The sequence below is a fragment of the Anser cygnoides genome, chromosome 20 (genome assembly GCF_040182565.1).
Source record: "Anser cygnoides isolate HZ-2024a breed goose chromosome 20, Taihu_goose_T2T_genome, whole genome shotgun sequence".
Classification (NCBI taxonomy): domain Eukaryota; kingdom Metazoa; phylum Chordata; class Aves; order Anseriformes; family Anatidae; genus Anser; species Anser cygnoides.
The window spans coordinates 9,063,717-9,080,039 of NC_089892.1; the positions used below are offsets into that span (position 1 = coordinate 9,063,717).

Below are 16,323 nucleotides of genomic sequence, written 5' to 3' on the forward strand. Positions count from 1 at the left end.
GCCTCTTCTGGCTCTGCCATAATCACACACTATCCCCCTCCTGCTATGAGTTACTTTATGTATGTTAAAAAAAGCACCCATGCTCTGCAGTGAATTAGAGCTGCAGAACAATAGAAACTGTAGGGCTCCGACTTCATCTCTAGAAAAAGTCGCACGCTACATGAGGAAGGGTTTGCTGAAAAGAAAAGATGATCTCATAGCTCTGCCTATTGGATACAGACTTAGACTTGGTATCTGCTTCTACCACCAAGCCCGCCATCACACGAAGCTAAATCATTTCATCCAGCCTTTTCACAGGTGGCCACTTACACATTCCTTCTTTGACCCGGGCCCCAGGAGCCTGATGTGCAGAAGCACTAAGTGCTCGCAGCTGCAGCTGAACTCAATGGGAGCTGGGAAGAAATAATGTGCTCTATATTGCTAAATGCTGTGAAGAAAAAACAAGCATTAGGGATCTCTCAGTAAGCACCCGAAAGTTAGGGATTACTTACATGCTGTGTCCCCATATCCCCATCAATCCCATCATATCCAAGTGCAATGGAAATGAATATAAGAGGGCTTTTAAAATACCAAAATGCAGTAGTAATGGGTGCAACAGGAGGAAAAAAAAAACAGAGAATGGACTTGAATATTATCCAGTAAATAAAGCGTGCAACTGGTCTAAACAACAAGGAAAGCAGTTGCTCATCCTCATTATGGGCAGTTCTGAGTCACATGGGGAGAAAACTACCCATGGTTTCTGACACTGTCTCATGATGCACACAGAGAGAGGGACCAAGTTCAAGTTACTCAAGAACTTTGATTCCGACTTCTCCCAACTTCAGAAAGTTCAGCCTTTCAACTTTAAACACACTTACATAAAAATAACTCAAAAACTACATGTAGTGGAGGGACTTCGCCATGCTACATACATTGAAGTTAATGGCAATTGTGTACCTAGGTCTCTTAGACAACTCCGAAAGCTTCTAGCTTTAACATTTTTTCCTTCAGGTACAGTGGGAAGAAACGAAAGATGCCCATCACGAGCGTGAGGCTGCAGTTTGATTAACCGCTCTTTCACAGAGCTCATGCATGGCCTCTGCAAAGCAGAAGAGGAGATGCACAAAGGGGATTCGAACGACAAAGCTCGATGGTGCGGTGGCCATCCTTGGAAAGCCTTGGAACAGCAAAGGCAAAGAACTCTAACTTTGGTGGTTTTGAAGCACAGAATATGTGATTATTTCTAATCAATGGTTAGAGAGCAACTCCAAGATGTAAAACAGCATGGTGCTGTGCCTGAAGAGCATCAAAGCCACACGTCTCGTCATTCTGCAGAGACTCTAACCTCAGGGTTAGGACGCTGCAAGAGCTTACTACACAGTCAGATTTGGGAAGGGCATTTCTTTGTCCTCCCCTCATAGGTGAATCTGGAACCAAGACTGACACTTGTTACAGTTTATAAAGAGCTGAAGTAACTCTGAGCTCTTTTAAGCTTTTCAGTGTCTGAAATATGGATCTGCAGCAAAACTGAGAGCTGATACGACCCACCCAATGCATGGTCTGCTGGCATGCCTTCGTAGCACGTTTGTGTACAATTTCCTGTTTAGTAAACTTTGACTAATTGTGTGAGTTAAACTGTAGTCTTCCACAGATACATGCACAGCATTTCAAATAATCATCAGCAAAAAATAAATCAACAGCACAAAGAGGCCTACTCACTCCAATTATTTCTGAGAGCACTCTGAATTAAAATTGATGTTCATACTTAGCCAGCTCTTGTTAGCTTTCCAAAAACAGAATTCCAAAATGCCTCCTCACAAAAATCAGCCCCTCTGACCTCTGATCACTGCATCCCCAGATAATTTCCATGATGTCAATGCAAGCAAGTCTTAAGTGTTCTCCAGGGAACAATTCTTAGATTGATACTTTCCACTGGAGCTACTCCGTGTTTGCTCTGAAGATTTAGGGAAAACATGTCTTTGCTTTCTCTCACACTCAGAGTTAAGACTCTTCAAAATATTAAATGAAGCTCAAAAAGTTTGTTGGTCACATTACTTGCCAGTTACTTTTTAATTCATTGCTTTGTACGCAAAAATAAAATCTAGTATAAAACCCCAATGCAAACATACTCATTTTCTATGCTGGCAGGGTTATTTTCTCATGCTTGTGATAGCCGAGAGACCTACTTTTACTTGGTCAGGTCTCAGAGCCTCTGTGGGAGAAGGCACAGCTGGGATGCCAGCACTACTTAGGAAGGGGCAGTGGTCTCAATGACAAATGGAGATGTAGAAAGTCAACATGCTTAATAATATAGTGGATGGTGCTAACAGTCAAAAAATGGGCAAGTTTGTCAAGCTGACTCTATCTTTAGTGGTCATAGGCTGCTCTCTTTCTCATACAGTCTCCTAGTTGTAGGACATTTTCTTTCAGCCTTGGGAAGGATGGGGAGCCCATATTCTTTGTTGGCAACTGAACTGCATCGACTTCTGTGGATTTACGCAGGCAGTGAATTTGGATCACTGTGTGGAAAAGACACTGCTTCCCCTGAGTAAATATTATAAAAAGGATTAGCAGGAAGGAATCCCCCCTCTGAAATGCATTGGAAACATGGCGCATCTAGGAAGAGGATTTTAAACTTGGCAAAATACCCTACAGTAAATGCGTACTTGCGCCAGACTTTATGCAACCAACTCAGTAAAACAAACAAAAGTCCCTTGGATGTGTTTTCTTCATTTCTTTAGTTTCTTCTCAAGAAAAGCAGTACGCCTAACGAGAGTAGGCAACAAGCTACATCCCATTACCCTTGTTCCAAGATGAATCCCACGCTGGTGAAATTTGCACAGGCTGCAGCTGAAGGTTTCTATAGAAAGCAGACTACCCGTGTGCCTACTGCCACCTGCAGTTACCATTAATGTCATTGGGAGTGCTATTGCTGTGAAGATGAACGTTTGGCTCCTAGTGGTTATCTGTCCTCAGCCTTTTCAGAAGGCTGGGCTATTCCTGTTTCATCTAAATTATCCAGACCAGAAAATGTCATCCTCCCAAGAGTGGAATCCAGGAGTGTGCTGATGAGGACACACAATCCAGTGCAGCATTTCCAAATGAAACCTTCTTAATCCTATTTTAGGTCTTCTTTCAAAGATAGCCTTTGTAAGTCTCCATATCCTCAAACTGTATGAATTTGTAATGAAGTCTTCTCACCTACTGGCTTTGAGAACTGACCTGCAGCTCAGCTACCATTGACACTGACTTCGGGTGATGCCAGAGCGCTTCCTCATACCAGCCATTTGTGCAAAAGGCAAAAAAATCTAAGGTCCTTGGTCCTCTTGAAATGAATAATCAGTGTTACTTTGATAGTAGTTCATCACTGCTTGTTAACAATTAGGCTGCCGCATGAACAGCGCTCCAGTTAAAAATTCATTTGAGTTCACAGCTTTGTGGCATTGTTTATGAAACAACAACAACAACAAAAAAGCTTTTAAAAGCTTTTAAAAAGTGTTAAATTCAACAAAGAGCCTTAAAGAATGTATGGCACAGCTGGTGGTACCTAAAGCCCCATGTAAGTGAACAGTAGAAGAATGAGGTACAGCACAAAGGCAATCCTAAAATTCTTTAAGTCTTACTGTACCTGCCAGCAGTAAAATGAGCATGTTGTGTGTTGTGGGGGGAAAGGAAACACTTGGTTTGCTCAGTGGCTCCAAACAATTGCTACAAGCACCTAGAAATGCTTAGATTTCCCAATGACTGCAAAAATGCAACAGATACCTTTTTGGTAAACTTCATAACCACAAAACCTAGAAAGACAGAAGCTTACTGGCTAGTTTTTAATACAATAAATGGAAAAAGAGTAGATACAGCTCAGATAAAAGGCTTTCAAAACTTCAGTGCTTCTACAATATTTATGTTGGGATAACAGGTGAAAACTTCAGCCATTCACGTGAAATACGAATATGCTGTCAAAATTGGTCTAGTAACAATCTATTGCTAAGGAAAGAATATAATTTTTTCTTTGTACCTGAATTTACTCTCCTCTTTCTCAGACCAGAGAACCCTGCGGTAGCAAGATTTTAAAGGGATGTTTCCATCTATTTCAGAAGGTTTCAATTACCATTTTTTAATGCATATAAAAAAACCTTTTAGTAAGCTTTTATAATTCGTCCTAGCTGTTCCCTCTGTATGAGGATTTTAAGATGCTGCCCTACTGCACCAGTGAAGCAATCTGCATGGCATTAGACCTCACATTGCTTAAAGATGCTGGGTTCACATCAGCTCCCATACAGGTCTGTTCCCAAACTGGCTCTTGGCAGTCCAGGACAAGTTTTCCTCAGCTGTCTCATACGTTGTCATAGTCCTCCCAGCATGACGACCTTTATTTTCCTCCCACACATTTTTCCCTTGGGACCTTCTCCCACTTTTTTCCATTTTGTAACCCAGCTCTGACAAGAATATACTTGTCTGCAGGAAAACCATGGCCATTGAACTGCCTCTATTTAGGCAAAGAAGTGTTCTTTCTTTCTTGTTTCTTTGTGCTTTATTAATTTTTCTGTATCATGATAATGACCTGTTAACCTGAGCAACAAAGAGGCCTCTCTTGTGCACAAACACACTCTTACAGTCTTCTCCAACAAAGAGTCACGAGTGGAAGTGCTGTGTTTATACACACAGGCTCAGCTTCTGGAGAAACACGCTGACTTCATTTCTCTTCTGTCTGCAGTACAAGCAAGGCACGTTCCAGTTGAAGTCAAATAATCCCAGAAAATCCCTAAAACTTTAGACTTTCTGGAGGAGTATTGGAACATCCCCAAAGGCAAGGAGAGGGATTTTGCAGTGCATTCCAATACTCATATGAAAATGATTTAGGGGAAATACACACAATGCAAACCACTCTACCAATTATGAGTCTTCCAGAAAAGAATTCCTTCAGCTTTACGTTTCTTAGATAAAAGATTTCAAAAATAGCAAAGCATTATAACCTCATTTTAGGGTTATTTGTTCTGACTGGTAAAAGTTTTGATGCACTGTCAGGTGAGGTAATGGCAATGTGGTCTGTCACGAGTATATAATGGAGTATTGGTTTCCATGTTTCTGTAGGCATACATTCAGGCCTCTTTCTTCTCTCACCATGTGTGTCTATTTAGCTAGCTAAATATCAACGTCTTGGTTGTCCCCTCAAAATGGCAGTTTAAATCAGGAATAATCCTAGTGAAATCACTAAATAAAGCCAGTATAAATGGAGAATCAGGCCTTGAAAAACAGTAGTGAGGTTTGAATTTGTCACAAGGCAACTGCAATGGGCATGTGATATCTGACTGGATCAGAGGGTTCTGAGAGCCTCTTCTCCCTCCAAGTAATTAATATACAGAAAAACTGGATCCCAACTCTTTCGTAGACAAAGCAAGCATCTTAATTTGGTCTTAGAAGATTCTTCCTGTCAGACTGGAGAGATCTGTCCACACACTATATGGAAGTACTAATAAAACGAGAGATGGTTTTAATGAATTTGTTACAAGGAAACAACATAAGAACACTAAAGGGAGCCAGCAATTGTTTGATGGCCTTTTAAAAATAAGCTGTTGGTTTCACCCCATTTCTTTAGCAGATACATATCCACATTAAGCATGTGCAAAGTATTCTTACAGAATTGGGTATAGGCTCACAATTCCAGGATTTTTATTTTGGTTGTGATTTTGAAAAACAGGTCAGTTTGGCAAAAACAATCTGTTCTGTACAAAATCTGTTTAGCAGAAATGGAGTTCTTTTACAGAAAATCCTGCGACTCACACAGGCCAACCACATATCACAAAGTGACCTTCCGAACTGGGCAAACTGCTCTTTGTCCATAACTTGCTAGGTGGCTAGAATTTTTATGCAGTATTTGGGAGATAACTAGAGCTAAATAATGACATGCTTCCCAGATTAAACCACGTATCATCTTTCTGCCAAGTGCTTTATCTAAAATAATTATTCTTTTTTTGGGGGGGAAACAATGAATCATGGTTTTTAGTTTCTATTCTATTGTTTCATTCCTTCCTGCATGCTAAGTCATGAAGACTTGAACTATTTTGTAATGAAAGGAGAAAACTTAGTGAGTTTAGTTTCACCTCCATTCCCAGATTTCATTTCTCCATCTTAGTAGTCTGAAAGTCATAGTGCTCACACCTCAGGATAGTGTCTGACACAGGAAGCTACTCTATAGTGGGGGGACAAGGAATCTTTTCCTTCATTTCTACCTAAAGCTGTTCCCCTTTGAAGCCAACACTTACAGTTCTTCAGTTAGGCAAACAAGGGAGTGAAGGTGAGATGTTGCCTTGTGGTTGGAAAAGGAAATTGGATCTTGATTGCACTGTCTAATCCAAGGGTACTTTTATTTAAGAAGAGAACAAGACACACACAAAAAAGAACAGCAGCTCACTTTCACTGGAAAAGACCTTCTTTCAAGATATGGAAGGGGATGAGATGTAAAATACACCCTGTCCTCAGTGTTTCTTGCCTTACTGAAGGTAATAGAGCTTAGAGCTGCTTAGAGCTGCTTTTTTTTTTTTTTTTTTTTTTCCTCAAGATGCTGGAGCGTGTCCAGAGAAGGGCAACAAAGCTGATAAGCGGTCTAGAAGACAGGTCTCATGCAGAGCAGCTGAGGGAGCTGGAGTTGTTTAGCTGCAGAAAAGGAGCCTCAAGGGAGACCTTATTGTGCTGTACAGTTACCTTAAAGGAGGCTGTAGTGAGGTGGGGATTGGGCTCTTCTCCGAAGCATCAAGTGATAAGACGAGGGAAAAGGGCCCCATGTTGCACCAGGGGAGGTTTAGGTTGGATATTAGGAGAAATTTCTTCACGGAAAGAACTGTGCAGCACTGGAACACGCTGCCCCTGGAGGTGGCTGAGTCACCATCCCTGGTGGTTTCCAAGAAACATGGAGATGTAGAGCTTAGTAGCATGGGTTAGTGGTGGACTTCAGTACTAGGTTAAAGGTTGGACTAGATGATCTTAGAGGTCTTTTCCAACCTGAATGACTCCATGATGATTCTATGATTCTTTTCCCCTCTTCTGATTTCTGAAGCATCAAAGACTTTCCATGCAGTGTTTATACAGAACAGCAGCACTTAATTCTGCATTCCCAAATCCCTTCCGGAACTTGGGTCATGGTACCTACCAACAGAAATGATTTAAGAGGACACAACTGGCAAAAACAACTAGCAAAAAGCAGAGGTAAGCTGCCTTTAAAGTGTAATCTGAGTTCTTATGATATAACCAGAAGTCTGCCCTGGCTCCTGAACCTCATGAAACACTTCATTCGCATCATGTTGAGACATGACACACATTAACCAAAGCTTCATTTAATCAGCTTAGGAACCTGACTAAGGCTAAAAGAAAAAACAGCTCCCACCAGTCCATTCCTAAGAGTTTTTGCTTTCTAAGAAAAATCAGAAGAGTAATTCCCAAATCCCCAACATCTCACAAGAAGGATTTATCAAACACAGACGTTTAAAGGCATCTTCTCAGTGGTAAGCACACTACAGTACACTTATTCTTTAGGATGTTCTAGGTCTCTCAGAATTTACCTTCAATACATGACTCCCGTTCATGTGCATTTTAGCAGCATGCATCTGAGAGGAATCAGCTGGATCACCAAGGATGCTTCCCTGCTACTACAGACATTGAATGGAGACACTTCTGTGAGTCCAATAAGCTCATGAGCATGCTGGCATAGATATCCAAACGCTTTCATGGTCTCTCTGCCAGGGTACAGCAGTGTCAGCTGCTTCCAAAGGGCTGGGGAGCCAGCAGCAATCCCAGGACCCGCAGGACAGAGGCCTTACCAGGTCCCGAACAAGGTGAGCAGGGCAGACCGGAGGGTGGAGACCAGGTTCAATGAAAAGTCCCAATCATCAGATGAGTTCATAGAGATGAAGCAGGTTCAAGGCCAAGCCAGAAGCAAGTACAAACTGGTGAGTCAGCGCTAGGTTCATTGGTGGTGGCCAGGGTCAGACAGACCCCAGTGATCACAGACGGGATCCACAGTGATAACGCAAATTTGAGGTCAAGCCAGGAAATCACTTAATGGGTCAGGGTACAGATGTATGGGGTCCATGCCTCAGCATGGCTGTGGCTGAGCTGGAGACCAGGAATCCTACAGCATAGCTTGAGCTAGGAACAAAGTCCCTTGGCTTGAATTTTAACTGACCTCCTGAGTCCAGAGGAGAAGGCAGAGGCCACCGGGGAGGCTAGTCAGTGCTGTCAAGGCTATGAGTACCCTCAGGGCCCTAATACCCTCGCAATTCCTATGCATATTTCTTCCTCTTTACTGTCTTTGCTATGGTAGCCCACAGCACTCGCAGAGAGTACATTGCTCTGGAGAAAACTTTTCAAACTGCGGATCTTACACTGAGACCTGAAAGGGACCAAAAGTAGACACTAGCTTATCTCTGCAGGGAACAGCCTCGGTGCTAGTGGCCTGCCATCGTCATGTTTTCCTCGCTGTGCTCAAGGGCTTGAGCCTGAGCTGGTCAGAGGAGCACAGCTGCAAGCTGCTGGGCTGCCTGCAGCCTCTGAGACAACCCAGGCCTGGGCTTTTGGATATCTTGGGTCAAGACTAGGACAGGTCATGGAGCCTGCTGAGCATCAGCTGTAGCATTGCTCAGCTTAGTAAGCAGGTTGCAGTGCCTCTTAAGTGACGGTTTCCCATGGTCTGTGACTCTGAGGCAGCCTGCCTGCTCTTGCTACAGCAGAACTGTTTTGTGGGGAGGTGGAAGAAAACAAGTGAGTTTCAGAAGCATGAAAGGAACATCACAGTGAAGCTTTCAAGATCTAGTGTGAAAAATAACAGAAAATTCCCATGGGGTTAGTATATCAATAACATGTTACCGTACAATCCATATACTAAATGCAGCATAGCAAGCTGTCACAGTATGCCAAAGCAGAAGTCAAATATCAGCATCTGTACAAGATCATGTTTCCTCAGCAGTGACAAGAGCCACGAGCATGTGCTGAAGAACAAAGGTGACTGTAATGGGTTTTGTTTACAAAACAGCCCATGGAAGTAGCGTAACCAAGTCCTACTGAATCTCGATGGAATCTGCAGGCCTAATTCCCTTATGCATTTTTGAGGATACCAAACACGAACAAATTATGTGAGATGACAGCAGCAGAATTCTTAACCAGTGAGTCTACCCACTATGTTTTTCCATTCACCCAGAGAACTTTCGTCTAGGATGTTACCCATGCTGTAACTCACTCCTGGATTTCCTTCCAGAGTGAAATACTTCATTAGCATTATGTATTCTTAAAAACTCCAAAATGAGCATTTAGATATTTTAACACCGATTCCTAAAACAAAACAGAAAGACCAGAGAGATGGGACTTTTGTAACCAGGGAGGCGATCTGAAGGTGACTGGGAAGATGCTGGGTCAGACTGCTGCTAGTTATTCCCCAGCCTCTGAAGCAATCTGATACTTTTCCTTCCTGCTGTAAGCACTCCACGAACATATTTCTTGTTTTCAAGGAGACAGTTTAATGACAAATCAGGTACTACTGAGCACGGATTAAGAAATCATAATCCCATCCTTCATTTTCACACTGGAGACCTGGCTGAACGTACCCCTCCAACCTATGTCACTACTTCATGGATAAGGAGAAAGAAGATGTCACCATTGCAAACATGAAGTGCAGTCCACTGGGTTTTGACAAGGTTCTGAGAGATCAGTTCTTCAGAGCTGCCTATGAATTTCAAGGTTCCAGCGCTGTCTGGTGATGTGTTTTTTCTGGACAGTGCAGGAAGCTCGCTGCTGCTGCCCTCATCCCCCTCCCAGTGTGTCGGTACAACTCCCTCCGAAGCCACACACTGACCTGGCTGAAAAAAATCCTTAAACAAAATTAAGTTATTTTTAGGCAAGATCACTCCAGCAATCTTGTTCAGAACCACGTGTGGACAGTTGCCTCAGTGCTACTGAGGGCAGTAAAGCGTAGCACACAATTTGAAATTTCTTCAATGAGCTTTACTGCCAGAGAAGATACATATAATTATTTATTTATTTTCTAAAACTGAATGGGAAATGGTGCCCTGTCTTTCTGCCCCAATCTCTCCTTATTGCTTGTTGAAAATGTTAAATAAATTATACACTCTTCCTATTGAAAAAAAATCAGTGCAAAAAGGAGAAATATTAATGAATTTCTTGATCTTACAGTCTTCAAAAAAGCCTGCATGTTAGGCCAAGTCAACATTTTAAAATGTCAAGTGCTGTTCTGCATTAATTTAATATATTGGGTTTATATTTGAAAATCTAGAAAAGACGATTAAAAAAAACATGATGAAGAACTATATTTAAACTTTTTTTTTTTTGGAGGGGGGGTGGGATGGTGTGGATGGTGTGGGTGGTGTGTGTGGTCTGCTCTTTCAGTCTGACTTTTGTCCAGAAACTCCACAAAAATTTGTTCTGCAGTACCTGGTGGTTTATAAGCACTTATAAGTACAGGATGGTTTATAAGCACTCCTACCATAGGCCAGTTTTTTTTGTTATAACTCAAGTTCCAGTCAGACTTCTAGGTGCCTTCAAGAGAGCACTCAGTTAACCCAGAGAAAGTTTTTTTAGGGACACTACGGCACATTCAGCACTTAGTTTCATCTTGGCTCTGCGCTAACCTGACCTTGTGCACAGTGACTCCCCATATCAGATGATGGATGATCCACAGGCCTTGTCAAACCTTATGCATCATTCACAACCAATTATTTCTGAAGTGCTGTTAGCGAGCAAACTCAAACAATCTTTTTCCCAAGCTGCCCTTTCACCCATGGCCTTGGCAAGCTCTAAGTGGAGAGCAATCTGAAAGCCTCTTCAGTTAAACTGACACATTCCAAATGGATATTCAAGAAGAAACTGTTTATTTCAGTTTAAAAACTCCCTTTTCCTGGATCTTTTTCTAACAGAATTTGTGGTGCCCAGATGGTTTCTAAATTGAAACGGATTTCCTCCCCCTGCTCTGTCTCCCTTTAATTCTCTTTTGAACATACTGAGAGACTGAGATATTTGTAAGTGATAGCTAAGACAAGGAGACTTCAGTCTCATGGATGGAAATGAGGCAAGGCACCCAGTTTACGTGCTCTGGGAGACTGGCCTCCGCAGTAAGACACCGGGAGGATGCCAAATAATGAGGTCAGCAGTTGTACAGACGCCTTTGGTTTGGGGCCACACTCGACATATCATATATAACTGGAAGGTTTTTTGTAGGTTCCTCAGAAGTGGGCCAAATGGTGCTTACTGTAGTACTCAGACGCAATCATTGTTATGTCTTTCTGACCAGACTGCCATGCTGCCTGTCTCTTAGAAGACTGTCACTATTGTTAGAGCATTTTTTCCCCTTTTCACAATGAACTTCATCACTTTTTACAGTTATTCTGAATAAAGGATAGTTAATTCACTGCTGGATTCCAAGAGCAAAAGATACTCCCTCCACTTACCCCTAAAAGACTGCATTTCTCTTCCCCAAACACTTTTGTCAGAGAGAGAAATATTAACCTACTTAATGTATAAGCACAAAATACATTCCTGATCTGCAGCTGCTTACCTAGGGTTGCACAAGAAGAGACAGCCTGAACCAGGAATTTAACGCTGTGCTCCTGAGCTGCAGTCTAGCATCCCTCCACTTCAGCTGTTTTTTTGTTGATGTTGTTCTGATGAAATGGAATATCTCCTACTTGTTTCTAAGAAGTCTAATCTTAGGATTTAAAATAAATCGAGTTTGGCTTCTTTTTTATCCATGTTAAGACATCTTTACTGACCACTGGAACTTCTGAAAGCCACGCTGACAAATTTGCCTTTTCTAAAGATGTTAAGTAAACTTGACGAATGATGGTTCCTTAGCTGCACAAGACCACTGAATGTGGGAAATTCTTAAAGGCTGGCAAATTTGCAGTCCTACCCTGAGACAAAACAATCCAATGTCTGAGATAGACACCAATCAACTTTTATAGGATCACACTATGCAGGAAGGAAATCCTCCAGATTTTTCTGCAGGGTTAAACTTTGCTAAAAGTCTTCCTGATTTGCTTTCAGAATTTTCCTTCAGACAGCAAATTACCTCTCATGCTTCAGGGCTGCTGCTTGCCTTTAGTTGTTTGGGAGTGAGCGTGACATTTAGCAGCTCAGGCACAGTTTCGTTTCCTTCTGCTAAATCACAGATGCTCTATTTCCAGCTGTTTCCAACTGGTCAGAGTAGAATAGTTCTCAAAGATGGTACTGTGGCTTTACTATTTGTTTTAACATATCAGCTGTAGTCTTGATCACATGTCCAGTCTTGCCAGGTTTAGGACTGAAAAGAGATTTTCTCTTAAGGTACAAACTTGGCAGTGTTCCCCTGCCCCAGGAGGTGCAGACTACCTGCCCTGAGCACCACCATCTGGGCTTTTGATAGTGCTGGTGCCTGTTCATCTCCTGTTCTGCAACACATGGCATGTTACTTCTCTGGCTTAGAAGTGGTGCAAGATGGAGAATCAGGAACAGTATGAATTTGTGAACCGATGGAATGTCTTATTAGAGGATAATAAGCCGCTGAGCACATTCTTCCATTCCTCTGGCCAATTTAATTTTGAAATGTTAAACATTATTGGCATACACAAAAAGACAGTGTAGGTAAATAATATCGTTTATGCCTTGGTTAATTAACTGCCTGAAGCACCACCCATGAAGCAGACTATTCTTCTGAGTCCTGACTGAAGCAAGGTTAAAGGAATATTTTTAACATTACCATAATCTAATATGTGAACAAATGAACAGATACTGCATTCAGGAGAGCTATAGCAAAATAACTGTACTGTTAATGGGAGGTTGACTGGATAAATGCCAACATCTTCACTGCCTGAAAACAGAAGAGTAGAAAACACATGTATTAAATTAAACTAATGATTTGTGCGTCTCAGAGGCAGGTATCAGTAGAAGGAGCCCCTGGAAGGCACAAATAATGAATACATTGCCTGTAAGTGAAGTGTTTATTTCTCCTTCTAGTAGGAGGGTATTCCATAAAAGAGAGCATGAGAATCTGATATTCCTCCAAGATTTTGAGAGGCTTACTGATGATCCCCAGAGGACTGTCTGTCTGCAGGGAAGTTACTCAGTGAGGGCAGCAGGTATTCCTAAAGGCAGCTGCATTTCTAAGCAGGTGGGCTGCTATGCCAGAGATCAGGACTGGCAAACTTGAGAAACTAGTGACTGAAAGCATGCTTTGAAAAGCAGAACAATCTGGGGAAAAACGCAGCTGGAGAGAGATGGTTATAAAGTGATGTGATACAATAGCTGCAGCCAAGTACAGAAGACAAGTCTCCAGAAAGTACAGAAAATAAAAAATTTTGCAAGGTGCTGATTAACAGGAACATTGTTTTGTACAATGCCGTGCATCCTTCCCAAGCAAAATCTACCAGCTAGCTCAGTACGGCTGTGTCAGTCAGCCTTGGAGAAAGAAAATAATGCAAGTGGAATGATATGCTAGTTGGGCTGTGGAATGATATGCTAATTGGGCTACCTCCTACTAAACTATGGGCAAGCATCTTTGCATGCCACTGTACTATGCCATACAGACACCCAGCATCTGGTTTTATCTCATAAACCTGAAAGGTACTCCAAGGCACAACATAAATCTCCCCTGAAGGAATTCCACTGTAGTTTCACAGGCTGTGTCTATAGTGCTGAATACAGCAGGGTAAGTGCAGGCGTTCAAACACTGGTGGTTACAGCCAGTAGCACTCAACTGTTACCTCTCTGTCATGCATGATTTTGACCTGTACCAATGAGCAGTGTTCAGGACAACACGAAGACTAACTTCTGAGAAAACCAAGTTCCAGGACCTACTAGGTAACATAAGTAAAACCGCACGAGGCTGATTTCCTTACCTTAAGCACCTTCAGGAACTCCCAGCATGCATTCATGGCATGTTCCAAGGCATACAGCATCTTTGTGCTCGTAAGAGATGAAAGAGAAAGAAAACACCATTTTGATGGGCTGCAGCACAGTTCACACACTACTTCCAGCATCTTGAACTGTAAAAAAACATACAAAAAGCAATAACTATGTGTTAGAGTCACATACACAGCAGAAAACCGGGCTGTACTGTGGGAATATGGCCAGTCAGTAGCTTCTGGCATCTGGAGCAGTGATCTGCCCACAATTTGCTTAGAAAAATATAGACCCTAAATCCATAAGTTTACCCTGATACAGGGTGTACAGTCTGGTAGTACAGCAAGGTTTTCAGAATTCCCAGATCAATAGACAAGATTCTGCCAATGTGTCCAGCCCGTGTTGCGATCCCATAGCACTTCCTAATGTTTTGTTTTAAACAAACAAACAAAAAAGAGCCTCATCTGCTGCAATTGCATTAATTTAGATGGTCATGGACCAGTCTCACCCCAGCCCTAATTTCTCCCTCTGTTCAAGCAATTGTCCAGAAGGAAAAAAAAATGTGCCCACCAGCAATTTTCTTCCTGAGATGCCTGCAAGGAAGGGTTTCTGACACCTCTGTTTCACGGTAACCTACAACCTGACCTTATCTTTACGTTGGCAGTATGCTTTTATGCCTAAAGATGCACTCAGAACATCCAGCAGCCTACAACAGTCAACAGAGTTCTTAATACAGATGTATGATCAGCATATCCCCAAACAGACATCCCAGCCTCACATGATGACCCTGAAATCACATTAGGAACAGTTTAACGCATTGTCAAGAACCACAGGGAGAGCGATATTCTTTACACGTGTAGAACAGACACTAGAAAACCAGCATGTCTGTGGGATGAAAAAGGAGGATGGAATAAAAGAACTCTTTGAATGGACATAAACCCACTAATAACTGTAGTATTAGTTCACAGGAAAGAATACTTATGATATCAGAAACCACCAAGCCATCTGTTTATTTTAATATTAAAGAAGATCTTCCCTAAAGGACACGCGGGTGTCCTGCAAGGACTCCCAGAGCAGCTTCAGCCAGCAAGGCAGGCGGCAGCAAGATCCAGTTACCCAACCACAGATCGCCTGCAAACGGTGAATCAGCCTGCAGAGATCTCTGCTCAGCAACTCCCGGCAGATCTGCGCCGCTTGCTACAGCCTGGCCGTGCTCATGGGTACCATCCGGGATCCTCGTAGGCTGGGGATGGCTGGGCTGGGACCTAGGCAGAGCACGGAGCTCCCCCCACCAGTGCCGATGCCAGAACATTTGTCGCCTGGGCTAAGTGAGCACAAGTGGATGGTAACTGCAGATCATCCTGCTGCAAGTTGGCCTGTGGTGATAGCTATTACTGGTACCCACACAGATGTGTGCTATTCTGTGGTCTAAGGTACTGAGGTACATTTAGAGGGGATCTGGTCTTACCATCCGCATTCCTCTGGTCTGTTCACTCACCAAGCAAGATGAGAACAAGTCAGCTTATTCCTGATCCGACTGAGGTTCACTCAGGCTACCCCATGAACGAACTTAGCCCATGACCTATGACAGAGGCTGGTGCAAACGATTCCTTCAGATCATAGATAAAACTCCTGGTAACGCCCTCACATGAGTTACCGATCATTGAGACCTTGAACACCTGGAAACAGAAGGATTTTAAATCCTTGGTTTTTAGGCAGTCAGCCCTTACAGACAAACCCAAGCATGCCGGCAGTGAACGGCCCTCGTGGCCACGTGGCCAGCCGCAGTGACAGCCACGCAGTCCTGCAGGTGCAAATCCTGCTCAGCACGAGGACAGTGACTTTGTGCTTCAAGCTTACTGCAAGCCGTCGTCATTAGGCTGTGTCTCTGTATAGGATAGTACAAAAACATCTCTTCCATGATCCCATAGAATGAAATCTCTCTATGAGAGAACGGCTGGTGGCAACATTAACAATTGTTCCTCCTTCGCCCCCTGGGCATTTCAAGTAACTGCAGCCATGCCCATGCTGCAAGGCAAACTGATTCAAGCTGCTCAGTCCCCTGCTCTGGCTCTCAGCACAGCTCCGTGGACAGCTGATCTAGCACAAGCAGCACAAGGGGTGGCAGATAGAAGAAAAAAGAAAAAAAAAAAGTACGTTTTGCTATTCTGTGCATGAACTGGAAGAGGCAGGAAATATTAAACAGAAAAGGACAAAGAAGAAAAGCTGCACTTCGGCTGTTGCTGTTCTGTTTTGCTGTCATTGGGTTTTCATTTTATAAAACAGTCAAAGCAAAATCTATTAAAAGGAATAAAATGTAGCTTTTTATTCTCTGAAAACTGTAAAAAAAAAAAAAGAAAAAGATTTATTTGGAAAGAATAGACAAAGGAAGAAAGAGCCCCACACAACAGATGTTAGTCTAGTTGGTTAATACATTCGCATACTATAGCTATGAGTATGACGCAG

General features: G+C 42.6%; 1 long non-coding RNA gene across 3 annotated transcripts in view; it reads right to left on the reverse strand.

Annotated features, from left to right (window-relative positions):
- LOC106037033 (uncharacterized) overlaps positions 1 to 16,323 on the reverse strand; it is a 76,806-nt gene that overhangs the window by 37,485 nt on the left and 22,998 nt on the right. For all 3 annotated transcript variants that reach the window (XR_010826124.1, XR_010826125.1, XR_007160324.2), the window contains one exon: positions 13,854 to 14,000. This is a non-coding gene — a long non-coding RNA (uncharacterized lncRNA). The remainder of the gene's footprint in view (positions 1 to 13,853; positions 14,001 to 16,323) is intronic.